This window comes from Zea mays, chromosome 2 (genome assembly GCF_902167145.1).
Source record: "Zea mays cultivar B73 chromosome 2, Zm-B73-REFERENCE-NAM-5.0, whole genome shotgun sequence".
Lineage (NCBI taxonomy): Eukaryota > Viridiplantae > Streptophyta > Magnoliopsida > Poales > Poaceae > Zea > Zea mays.
In genome coordinates, this window is record NC_050097.1 from 182313599 (window position 1) to 182327199 (window position 13601).

The following is a 13601-nucleotide window of genomic DNA, read 5'->3' on the forward strand; positions in this document are numbered from 1 at the left end:
AGGAACCCAAAAACTTGTGCTGGGGAAAGCAACCTCAAGCGCCTGAATCGACTTGTAGCTCCGACGGCATTTCACGACGAGGGTGCTTGGGAACACAGACATCGGCACACCCTGACCGGGCAGGGAGCTACTATACATGCATTATTTCAAATGTCAATGTTTCTAATGTTTTAAATTTGACAGTGCAGGGGACATAACTCCTCCAACACATTAGAAAATTATAGCTCAAATGATTAAATAGGACAAAACAACATATTGATCATAGATCAATTACCTGACGATGTTATCAGTTTTCAGATAGTTTGCATTTTTAATCTCTGTAGAATTATTAAAGACGGTGCAAGAAAGATGCCTCCCCCTCGCTGAACTGAAAATAGTCTCCTTTCCTAAATATCTCGATCAGTGGTATCGAAGAAGAGAGCACTGCATTAACAATCACATTATACTAAGATTCTCCCACGAGCCCTCTCATGATCAGTTTTAACACAAGAATAAGGCCAATTCTTCACTGTACAACAACAATTTTACATGTCTTAAGAAATATCTTGCCAATTGTTGGCGTGCCATAACGCTAAAGGGGGACATTATATATTTTCATATGTGACAGAAGAAAATAAAAGAAGAAAGAGGACTCTAGGTTGATCGAAGGAAAACTGAAAGGGGTTTCTGCAAAAATGTTGTGACGCACAAAGAAACTCCTACATTATAGGATTATAGTTAGGTGCCCGTGTGTTGCTACGACTTTTATATATCACCGTAATCTGATACTGACAATGTTACAGACCTTATTAGATTACCTTTTTACACGTATTACAGTGTCATTGTAATGTTTTGAACAACTATCCCATTTAAACAATTATTGTAATTTTACATGTTGTTTAAATGGGATAGTTGTTCAAAACATTACAATGACATTGTAATATGTGTAAAAAGGTAATCTAATAAGGTCTGTAACAGTGACAGTATCAGATTGCTTGATGATATAAGATCAGAACACTCAACAGAGCATGATAATCCATTCAAGATTTTCATTGGATGTTGGAACAATGAGAATTCACCCATTCTATAAAACAATAAAGGAAAAGATGATGCAGGTAGTAAAACAAAAGTTTAGTACAAATTCATCCCAACCTATTCCTACTAATAATCAATATCACTGCAATATTCACAATTTCACACTCATACGAATATAAGCAAGAAAATAAAATAAGGTTGTATGCAAGCATCTGCAAAAGGCCAGAACTGGCTTTGTTCCATCATCTAAAAAGGCAAGAAAATGAAATATGACCAGAATGTTCAATCCAGAACGTTCCAGTGCAGAATAAAGGCAAGGAGATGTTGAGAGAAAACAACTAATGTAGTTATTGAAGACAAACAATGCATTTGTAATACAACACGCTGCTGGGAGTGATTGACGACTTGCACGCAACAGAAACCGTCAGGACCCACAGCTCATGGCAAACAAATATTACTGAAGAAATGGCGCAATCCACATCCACACGCAGGTAGATAAGCTTGGTGGGATTCGGCTTGCGGGTACAGGGCTTGTGTGGCTTCATGTCATCGGCGGGGTAAAACTTGTGGCTTCTTGGATTTCTGGTGGAGACCATTTCTTGTCGTAGATCTCATTCGTGCGGTGGGCTTCTTAGCCTTGGGGAAGGCGTCATTATGCTTGGCCTTGATTGCCCACAGACCGCGGCGGTGGCACGCGTGGGATCAGGAGGCCTTCTTGATTCCTAGAGACAACCTAGACAACAGCGCCATTGAATCGGCTCGTGGTAGCGCAATGTGGGTTGCAGACGACGGTGGCGGCGGGATGTGGCCCGCCCCACGACAGAGGATTTGTGAGGTGGTAAACCCAATGCAAGAATAAGCAGCGCATTTCTTAAAGAAGTACAGGGCTATGTGGTCCGGACACGAGGCAGGATATGGAGGCCGAGAGGGTCTACAGAGGAGGAAACGTCGGCGACAGGAGGCAGGGAGAGGCGTGCGACGAGCTCAGGGAGTACCAAATGAGATCTTCGAGGAGAGACACCATTTTTGTTTGGCGGAGCAGCGGGCTATGGGATTGAGCTTGGAGAAGAGGTCCCCCAGATCCACCATCTCACACTCCCCGACGTCGATGCCGGCGCTTGACGCCTCCTCCTGGAGCAGCGACGTGGCGTGGTCGTCAGAAGGTGATGCGACGTCCATGGACGCGACGGGGGCGGCACCGTCGCTGCCGGTGGTGGGGAGCACGAATCGGAGGGGAGTGCCGCCAATTAGTTGAGGATGTAGATTGTGGAATAGCCACAAGTGGAGATCGATCCGCGACTGAATCCGGACACACCGCATGGAGTAGGAGGTCATTGCGGTGGGGACGCCACGTGGAGGAGGACACGACGGGTTGTTGCGTGGGTCGACGTGAGGCACGGGGACGCTGCGTGGAGGAGGATGAGGACAGTGGACACCGCAAGCACGAGGGCGTCGATAGGGCTCGCCTACCAAGAGCGGGCACGTGCCGACGGGAACAGAACCACCGCTGCAGGGGTACTTCTCCCCTGCCATAGCAGCTGGAGAGGAGGGAGACGTCGCCAGTATGGGCCCGCGCAGGGGTGGGCTTGCGGGAGGCAAGGAGGCGGGGGTGGCCGTGGTCAAGGCATGGGTGAGGCACGGCGTGAAAGGCAGCAGTTGGGTAGATTTCCGGGGGTGCGACGGCCGCGGCGAATCTCGCGGGCGTGATTTCTGCGGGGTTGTCGTGGGCGGTGGCATGGTCCACGGTGTGAATGGGTATGGTAGCGGGGGCTCCGGCGCCGCTGGCGTTGCAGACGCGCCGCGCGTGGGGAGAAAGGCGGGGGCATGCCAGGCTGTGGACGCCCTCGTTAGAATCATATGGTGTAGTAGAGATTGTTGTGGTAGGACGGGTGAGGATGGGGTCACGAGGGGGCTCGACTTTATACTCCTATGGGCCTGTTTGTTTCAGTTTATAGATTATATAATCTAGATTATAGTCTAAATTATATAATCCAAATTATAATCTAGACAAATATAATCTACATGTAATTGTTTGATAGTGTAGATTACATAAATGTAGATTATTCATAAAGACAACATTACCCTTGTTTGTTTATTTGAGGTGAGAAAAAAAGGATGGCATATATTGTAATTTCTATTTACATAACCATGGGTAGCGGGTCTTTTGCCAAAAATAATCTCAAATAAGTTACTCTTGAGGAGATTACGAGATTATCATAATCTGGGCTTTAGATTTTATAATCTGAATTCATAATTTCGGTGTTTGTTTAACTACTAGATTATTTACGCTGGATTATATAATCTGGAGAGATTATAATCCGAAACAAACAGGACCTATGTAGACCCAATGAAAAATAAAAGCGGACAAGGCAATTGGGCCGTTGTGGGATGTGGAGAAAGTGGGCAGCTAGGGCGACCCTGGCCCAAACGTAGGTTTTTCTTCTTTTTAACTTTTCTTTTTTCCTCTTCTATTTTCTGTTTTCTTTTTCTCTCTTTTTTTGTTTTGCATTTCTCTTCTAGTCCCATTTTCTAAAATTCAAACTAAGTTTAAACTTCAAAGATGCACAAGCAAATCCCAGCATGAATGCAGGCTTGATGTTTTTCTATCTATTCATTCATTTGTGCAAAGGAAATATACATTAGTCACTTAAGATAGTACTTGAATGTGGAGTCAAAAGATACATTCAATATTTCAATATCTTTTTATTTAATCCCTTTCACTAGAAAAATATGATTACTAAATAAAATAGTAGTCCAATATCCACGTGAGGATATTCCAATGTATTGCCTTTTTATCTTATAAATGTTTAAACTACCATTAAGCCAATATCATTATTTCTATTCATTTTAGGAGAAGTTCCAAGGATATATATATACTAGTCGGTTATCCGTGCGTTGCGATGGCTCACAACAATATCCACGTAAATTATCCACCAAAAAGATCTCAAGATTTTTTATTGATTGTCTCCGCTCTTCGCATAATATTTTTATGAACGCACGAGTACCATAGACAGCAAATCAGAGACCCTCATCCCTCGCCTCCCACACTTCCAAGGTTTCGTATAGCAGGAGGGGAAGGAAAGAGGCGGGCATACCTGTTCGTTGCCGGAGAAGGACACGACGAAGCCCTGGGCATCTGAAGACAACATAGGTAGTATACCGCTAGATATATAGGGAGAGCACGCAAGCGGAGAAAGAAGCCCAGCCGGAGCATCTCCAAACCAAGAGGCACCCGCACCAGGCGTCAGTCCGAGAAGGACGAGAGAATACGAGTGCTTCCCAACTGAAAGGGAAATGTGCCCTTGGGCCATTTCTAAGTATTTTGGTGATTAAGTGTCCAACACAAGTGCCTAAGTGTTTAAATTGTCAAGGACTCAAGAAGTGCAAATCAAGAGTAAATGTATGTTTCTAAGACTTAGTACATGGTTTTGAAGACTAATATATTGTGTCTAAGTGCTAGAAACAGGAGAAATTGTTTTGAAGAAAAGTTGGCTAAGTACAGCCAAAATGCAGCTCGGTTTGGGTGCACCGGACTGTCCGGTGGTGCACCGAACAGTGTCCGATGCGCCAGACTGGCTCTGGCGAACTGGCTGCTCTCGGGCTTCGACGGCGGCGTACGGCTATAAATCACCGGACTGTCCGGTGGTGCACCGGACTGTCCGGTGAGCCAACAGTCGGCCGGGCCAACGGTCGGCCGCGTAATCCGCGCGCGACGCGTGGCAGAGCCAACGGTCAGAAGGGGGCACCGGACTATCCGGTGTGCACCGGACAGTGTCCGGTGCGCCAACGGCTCTGAATCGCCAACGGTCGGCTTCGCCAAAGAAGGAAAGAAATCCGCACCGGACAGTGTCCGGTGGTGCACCGGACTATCCGGTGCGCCAGGCGACAGAAGGCAAGAAATGCCTTCCTGGAATGCTCTCAACGGCTCCTAGCTGCCTTGGGGCTATAAAAGGGACCCCTAGGCGCATGGAGGTGAACACCAAGCATTCTCTAAGCATTCCTAAGCACTAAGACTTCAATTCCGCGCATTCGATTCTTCGTGATAGCAACTAGAGCTCCATTTGAGTAGAGAACTCTTTGAGTTGTGTTGAGAGCTCGTGTTGTGACTTGTGTGCGTATTGTTGCTCTGATTTTGTGTCTTGTGTGCGTTGCTCATCCCTCCCTTACTCCGTGCTTCTTTGTGAACATCAAAGTGTAAGGGCGAGAGGCTCCAAGTTGTGGAGATTCCTCGCAAACGGGATATAGTAAACAAAGCAAAACACCGTGGTATTCAAGTGGGTCTTTGGACCGCTTGAGAGGGGTTGATTGCAACCCTTGTCCATTGGGACGCCACAACATGGAGTAGGCAAGTGTTGGACTTGGCCGAACCACGGGATAAACCACTGTGCCATCTCTGTGTTGATATTCTTGTGGTTATCGTGTTGTGCAAGAACTCCTCTCTAGCCACTTGGCAATATTGTGCTAACCTCTAATCAAGCTTTGTGGATCAAGTTTCAAGTTTTTACAAGATCACCTATTCACCCCCCTCTAGGTGCTCTCAATTGGTATCAGAGCCGTTCTCTTCAAGAAAGGGACTAATCGCCCGAAGAGATGGATCCTAAGGGAAAGGGGATGGTGGTCAACAACAACGAGAAGGAGTACATCTTCAATGAGCCGAAAGATGACAAGCCTACTGACTCGGGCTCGAGCCACAAAAGAAGAGACGGGAAGAAGAAGAAAACAAGGCGCATCAAGGAGATCGTCTACTACGACGACAGCGACAAGTCCTCTTCTTCCCAAAAGGACGATGACAACTACGAGAAAAAGAAAACGGTCAATACAAACTTTTCTTTTGATTACTCTCGTATTCTGCAAAGTACAAATGCTCATTTACTCTCCATTCCACTTGGGAAACCTCCTCACTTTGATGGAGAGGACTACAGATTTTGGAGTCACAAAATGCGTAGTCACTTGTTCTCTCTCCATCCAAGCATATGGGAGATAGTAGAGAGTGGAATGCAATTTGATAGTACTGATAGTCCCACATTTATCAATGAGCAAATTCACAAAAATGCACAAGCTACTACTGTTCTTCTAGCATCATTGTGCAGGGATGAATACCATAAGGTGAGCGGCTTGGACAACGCCAAGCAGATCTGGGACACCCTCAAGATCTCGCATGAGGGGAACGACGTCACCATGCTCACCAAGATGGAGTTGGTGGAGGGCGAACTTGGGAGATTCGCAATGATCAGGGGCGAGGAGCCAACCCAAACATACAACCGGCTCAAGACCCTCGTCAACAAAATAAGGAGCTATGGAAGCACGCGATGGACGGACCACGACGTCGTCTGCCTAATGCTAATGTCTTTTACTATCCTTGATCCACATATTGTGAACAATATTCGTGAGAATCCTAGGTACACCAAGATGACGCTCGAGGAGATCCTTGAAAAGTTTGTAAGCGGGCGGATGATGATCAAGGAGGCTAGATACGTTGACGATGCGTTGAACGGTCCAATCCACGAGCCTCAAACCGTTGCTCTCAAGGCAACGAGGAGCAAGGAAGTGCTACCTAGCAAGGTGGCTCAAGTAGAGGCGGCCGGACTCAATGAGGAAGAGATGGCCCTCATCATTAAGCGTTTTAAGACGGCGCTAAGGGGTCGCAAGGAACATCCCAACAAGACCAAGACGAAGGGGAAGCGCTCATGCTTCAAATGTGGTAAGATTGGTCATTTTATCGCTAATTGTCCCGATAATGATAGTGACCAGGAATAAGGGAACAAGAGGGAAAAGAAGAAGGCTTACAAGAAGGCTAAGGGCGAGGCACACCTTGGAAAGGAGTGGGATTCGGATTGTTCGTCGTCCGACTCCGACAACGAAGGACTCGCCGCCACCGCCTTCAACAAGTCGGCCCTCTTTCCCAATGAGCATCACACCTGCCTCATGGAAAGGGAAAAGAGGGTAAGAACTCATAATACTAGTACTTACGCTTCCTCAAGTGATGAAGAATCTAGCGATGATGAAATAGACTATTCATGTTTATTCAAGGGCCTAGATAGAACTAAGGTTGATAAGATTAATGAATTAATTGATGCATTAAATGATAAGAATAGGTTATTAGAAAAGCAAGAGGATCTTTTGTATGAAGAACATAATAAGTTTGTAGAGGCACAAAAATCCCTTGCTTTAGAAATTAAAAGTAATGAAATGCTTTCTAGTGAATTGTCTACATGCCATGACTCCATTTCTAGCTTAAAAAGCATAAATGATGATTTGAATGCTAAGTTAGAAATAGCTAATAAATCAACATCTTGTGTAGAACATGTTGCAATTTGCAATAGGTGCAAAGATTTTAATGTTGATGCTTGTAGTGAACATCTAGTTTCAATTTCTAATTTGAATGATGAAGTGGCTAGTCTTAATGCCCAACTTAAGACTAGCAAGAGTGAATTTGAAAAACTAAAATTTGCAAGGGATGCCTACATGATTGGTACACACCCCTCAATTAAGGATGGTCTTGGCTTCAAGAGGGAAGTCAAGAACTTAACTAGCCATAAGGCTTCCATCTCCACCAAGGAGAAAGGGAAGGCCCCTATGGCTAGTAGTGCTCAAAAGAACCATGCTTTCATGTATCATGATAGGAGACATTCTAGGAATGCTTATAGAAGTTATGATGCTTTAGATTCTCATGCCATGATTGCTTCTAGTTCTTCTATTATGCATGATAGAAATTTGGCTAGGAAAAATGTTGTTCATCATATGCCTAGAAGAAATATTGCTCATGTTCCTAGGAAAGTAATGAATGAACCTTCTACAATTTATTATGCTTGCAATGCTTCCTTTGCTATTTGTAGAAAGGATAAGAAGGTAATTGCTAGGAAATTAGGGGCCAAATGTAAGGGAGACAAGACTTTCATTTGGGTCCCTAAGACTATTGTAACTAACATTGTAGGACCCAACATGAGTTGGGTACCTAAGACCCAAGCCTAAATTTGCCTTGCAGGTTTATGCATCCGGGGGCTCAAGCTGGATTATCGACAGCGGATGCACAAACCACATGACGGGGGAAAAGAGGATGTTCTCTTCCTACGTCAAGAACAAGGATCCCCAAGATTCAATCATATTCGGTGATGGGAACCAAGGCAAGGTGAAAGGGTTAGGAAAAATTGCTATTTCATCCGAGCACTCTATTTCTAATGTGTTCTTAGTTGAGTCGCTTGGATATAACTTGTTGTCTATGAGTCAACTTTGTAATATGGGATATAACTGTTTATTCACAAATGTAGATGTGTATGTCTTTAGAAGAAGTGATGGTTCATTAGCTTTTAAGGGTGTACTAGACGACAAACTTTATTTAGTTGATTTTGCAAAAGAGGAGGCCGGTCTAGATGCATGCTTAATTGCTAAGACTAGCATGGGCTGGCTGTGGCATCGCCGTTTAGCACATGTGGGGATGAAGAACCTTCACAAGCTTCTAAAGGGAGAACACGTGATAGGTCTAACTAATGTAACTTTCGAAAAAGATAGACCTTGTGCAGCTTGTCAAGCAGGTAAACAGGTGGGAAGCTCTCATCATGCCAAAAATGTGATGACAACATCAAGACCCCTGGAGTTACTTCGTATGGATCTCTTCGGACCCGTCGCCTATCTAAGCATTGAAGGAAGTAAGTATGGTCTTGTTATAGTTGATGATTTTTCCCGCTTCACTTGGGTATTCTTTTTGCAGGATAAAACTGAAACCCAAGGGACCCTCAAGCGCTTCCTAAGGAGAGCCCAAAACGAGTTTAAGCTCAAAGTGAAGAAGATAAGAAGCAACAATGGGTCCGAGTTCAAGAACCTTCAAGTGGAGGAATACCTTGAGGAGGAAGGAATCAAGCACGAGTTCTCCGCTCCCTACACACCACAGCAAAATGGTGTGGTAGAGAGGAAGAACAGGACACTCATAGACATGGCGAGGACAATGCTTGGAGAATTCAAGACGCCCGAGCGGTTTTGGTCGGAAGCCGTGAACACGGCTTGCCACGCCATAAACAGGGTGTACCTTCATCGCCTCCTCAAGAAGACTTCGTATGAGCTTGTAACCGGTAACAAACCCAATGTTTCATACTTTCGTGTATTTGGGAGTAAATGCTACATTCTAGTGAAGAAAGGTAGAAATTCCAAGTTTGCTCCCAAAGCTGTAGAAGGGTTTTTGTTAGGTTATGACTCAAATACAAAGGCGTATAGGGTCTTCAACAAATCATCGGGTTTGGTTGAAGTCTCTAGCGACGTTGTATTTGATGAGACTAATGGCTCTCCAAGAGAGCAAGTTGTTGATCTTGATGATGTAGATGAAGAAGACGTTCCAACGGCCGCAATACGCACCATGGCGATTGGAGATGTGCGGCCACAGGAACAAAAGGAGCAAGATCAACCTTCTTCCTCAACAATGGTGCATCCCCCAACTCAAGACGATGAACAGGTTCATCAAGAGGAGGCATGTGATCAAGGGGAGCACAAGATGATCAAGAAATGGAGGAAGAAGCACAACCGGCACCTCCAACTCAAGTTCGAGCGACGATTCAAAGGAATCATCCCGCCGACCAAATTTTGGGTGATATTAGCAAGGGAGTAACTACTCGCTCTAGATTAGTTAATTTTTGTGAGCATTACTCTTTTGTCTCTTCTATTGAGCCTTTCATGGTAGAAGAGGCCTTGCTAGATCCGGACTGGGTGTTGGCCATGCAGGAAGAGCTCAACAACTTCAAGAGAAATGAAGTTTGGACACTGGTGCCTCGTCCCAAGCAAAATGTTGTGGGAACCAAGTGGGTGTTTCGCAACAAACAAGACGAGCACGGGGTGGTGACAAGTAACAAGGCTAGACTTGTGGCAAAAGGTTATGCCCAAGTCGCAGGTTTGGACTTTGAGGAGACTTTTGCTCTTGTGGCTAGGTTAGAGTCAATTCGCATATTGTTAGCCTATGCTACTCACCACTCTTTCAGGTTGTTCCAAATGGATGTGAAGAGCGCTTTCCTCAACGGGCCAATCAAGGAGGAGGTGTACGTGGAGCAACCCCCTGGCTTCGAGGATAAACGGTACCCCGACCATGTGTGTAAGCTCTCTAAGGCGCTCTATGGACTTAAGCAAGCCCCAAGAGCATGGTATGAATGCCTTAGAGACTTTTTAATTGCTAATGCTTTCAAGGTTGGGAAAGCCGATCCAACTCTTTTTACTAAGACTTGTGATGGTGACTTATTTGTGTGCCAAATTTATGTCGATGACATAATATTTGGTTCTACTAACCAAAAGTCTTGTGAAGAGTTTAGCAGGGTGATGACTCAAAAGTTTGAGATGTCAATGATGGGCGAGTTAAGCTATTTCCTTGGGTTCCAAGTGAAGCAACTCAAGGATGGGACCTTCATCTCTCAAACGAAGTACACGCAAGATTTGCTAAAGCGGTTTGGGATGAGGGACGCCAAGCCCGCAAAGACTCCAATGGGAACTGACGGACACACCGACCTCAACAAAGGAGGTAAGTCTGTTGATCAAAAAACATACCGGTCTATGATATGTTCCTTGCTTTACTTATGTGCTAGTAGACTAGATATTATGCTAAGTGTATGCATGTGTGCTAGATTTCAATCCGATCCAAAGGAGTGTCACTTAGTGGTCGTGAAGCGAATTCTTAGATATTTAGTCGCTACGCCTTGCGTCGCGATCTGGTATCCAAAGGGGTCTACCTTTGACTTGATTGGATATTCAGACTCTGACTATGCTGGATGTAAGGTCGATAGGAAGAGTACATCGGGGACGTGCCAATTCTTAGGAAGGTCCCTGGTATCATGGAGCTCTAAGAAACAAACTTCCGTTGCCCTATCCACCGTTGAGGCCGAGTATGTTGCCGCAGGACAGTGTTGCGCGCAACTACTTTGGATGAGGCAAACCCTCCGGGACTTTGGCTACAATCTGAGCAAAGTCCCACTCCTATCTGATAATGAGAGTGCTATTCGCATGGCGGATAATCCTGTTGAACACAGCCGCACAAAGCACATAGACATCCGACATCACTTTTTGAGAGACCACCAGCAAAAGGGGGATATCGAAGTGTTTCATGTTAGCACCGAGAACCAGCTAGCCGATATCTTTACCAAGCCTCTAGATGAGAAGACATTTTGCAGGCTGCGTAGTGAGCTAAATGTCTTAGATTCGCGGAACTTGGATTGACTTGTAGCATACATGTGTTTTATGCTTTGATCATGTTCCTTATGCATTTTGTTGTTTATTTATGGTGCTCAAGTTGTAAAAGCACTCCCCGGACCTCACAAGTCCATTTGCAAGTGATGCACATATCTAGGGGAGACGTGCTACAACTTGACTCCTTGAGACTAACCGTGTGCTTGAGTTTGCTTAATTTAGTCTCGAAGGAGATTTGAAAGGGAAAAGGTGGACTTGGACCATGCAAGACTTCCACTGCACTCCGATTAAAGAGTAAATAATTCCAAGTTCATCTTTGTACTCGTATTGCCTTTTTACTCTTAGTTGAAGATTTTGGTGAGGCAATAGGGTTAAAAGGGCCAAGATTGATCCCGTTTTGGTGCTTGATGCCAAAGGGGGAGAAAATAAGGCCAAAGCAATAAATGGATCAGCTACCAGTTGAGAATTTTGAAAATAGTAGAATAGAGCTTTTGGTTTGTCAAAAATCTCTTATTGTCTCTTTTGTCAAAAGTTAGCCTCTTGTGGGGAGAATGGTTGATTATGGGAAATAGGGGGAGTTTTTGAATTCTTGATCAATTTCTCTTGGAATGTCCCTCTCTATGCCTCAACAAGTGTCTTTGACTTAGAGATAGGAAATTGAGTTTGATTTGCAAAAACAAACCAAGTGGTGGTAAAGAATGATCCAAATATGCCAAATTTGAATCAAAACAAATTTGAGTTTTCATTTGCATTGATGTTGCACTTCTTTTAGTTGTTTTTTATTGTGTTGGCATAAATCACCAAAAAGGGGGAGATTGAAAGGGAAATGTGCCCTTGGGCCATTTCTAAGTATTTTGGTGATTAAGTGTCCAACACAAGTGCCTAAGTGTTTAAATTGTCAAGGACTCAAGAAGTGCAAATCAAGAGTAAAGGTATGTTTCTAAGACTTAGTACATGGTTTTGAAGACTAATATATTGTGTCTAAGTGCTAGAAACAGGAGAAATTGTTTTGAAGAAAAGTTGGCTAAGTACAGCCAAAATGCAGCTCGGTCTGGGTGCACCGGACTGTCCGATGGTGCACCGGACAGTGTCCGGTGCGCCAGACTGGCTCTAGCGAACTGGCTGCTCTCGGGCTTTGACGGCGGCGTACGACTATAAATATCCGGACTGTCCGGTGGTGCACCAGACTGTCCGGTGAGCCAACAGTCGGCCGGGCCAACGGTCGGCCGCGTAATCCGCGCGCGACGCGTGGCAGAGCCAACGGTTAGAAGGGGGTACCGGACTGTCCGGTGTGCACCGGACAGTGTCCGGTGCGCCAACGACTCTGAATCGCCAACGGTCGGCTTCGCCAAAGAAGGAATGAAATCCACACCGGACAGTGTCCGGTGGTGCACCGGACTGTCCGGTGCGCCAGGCGACAGAAGGCAAGAAATGCCTTCCTGGAATGCTCTCAATGGCTCCTAGCTGCCTTGGGGCTATAAAAGGGACCCCTAGGCGCATGGAGGTGAACACCAAGCGTTCTCTAAGCATTCCTAGGCACTAAGACTTTAATTCCGCGCATTCGATTCTTCGTGATAGCAACTAGAGCTCCATTTGAGTAGAGAACTCTTTGAGTTGTGTTGAGAGCTCGTGTTGTGACTTGTGTGCGTATTGTTGCTCTGATTTTGTGTCTTGTGTGCGTTGCTCATCCCTCCCTTACTCCGTGCTTCTTTGTGAACATCAAAGTGTAAGGGCGAGAGGCTCCAAGTTGTGGAGATTCCTCGCAAACGGGATATAGTAAACAAAGCAAAACACCGTGGTATTCAAGTGGGTCTTTGGACCGCTTGAGAGGGGTTGATTGCAACCCTTGTCCATTGGGACGCCACAACGTGGAGTAGGCAAGTGTTGGACTTGGCCGAACCACGGGATAAACCACTGTGCCATCTCTGTGTTGATATTCTTGTGGTTATCGTGTTGTGCAAGAACTCCTCTCTAGCCACTTGGCAATATTGTGCTAACCTCTAATCAAGCTTTGTGGATTAAGTTTCAAGTTTTTACAGGATCACCTATTCACCCCCCCTCTAGGTGCTCTCACCAACCCTGGACTCGCCGAAGCGACACAACACCACCAACAACTCTGTAGCATATGCCGACTGCTGCCACGTTACGAGCCTTAGTTGCCCAATATCTTAGACATGGACTCCTCATCACTAAGATAACTTAAGTGTGGCAGACACCACCATGTCCTCCTCCACGGCACGCACGGAGAAAGGCTAGGAGCATGACCGACTCGCCCCGTACCCGCGTCAAGCGTCGGTCGGCTCGCGGCTGCGCCCGTGGGCGGGGGCAGCAGGTTGGGGTGGAAGAACAGGGCGAAGGCAGGGAATACGAATGGGACGTACGATGACGACGAAAACGATGGTTCGTGCATGATGTGCAACGTCCTCGTGGAC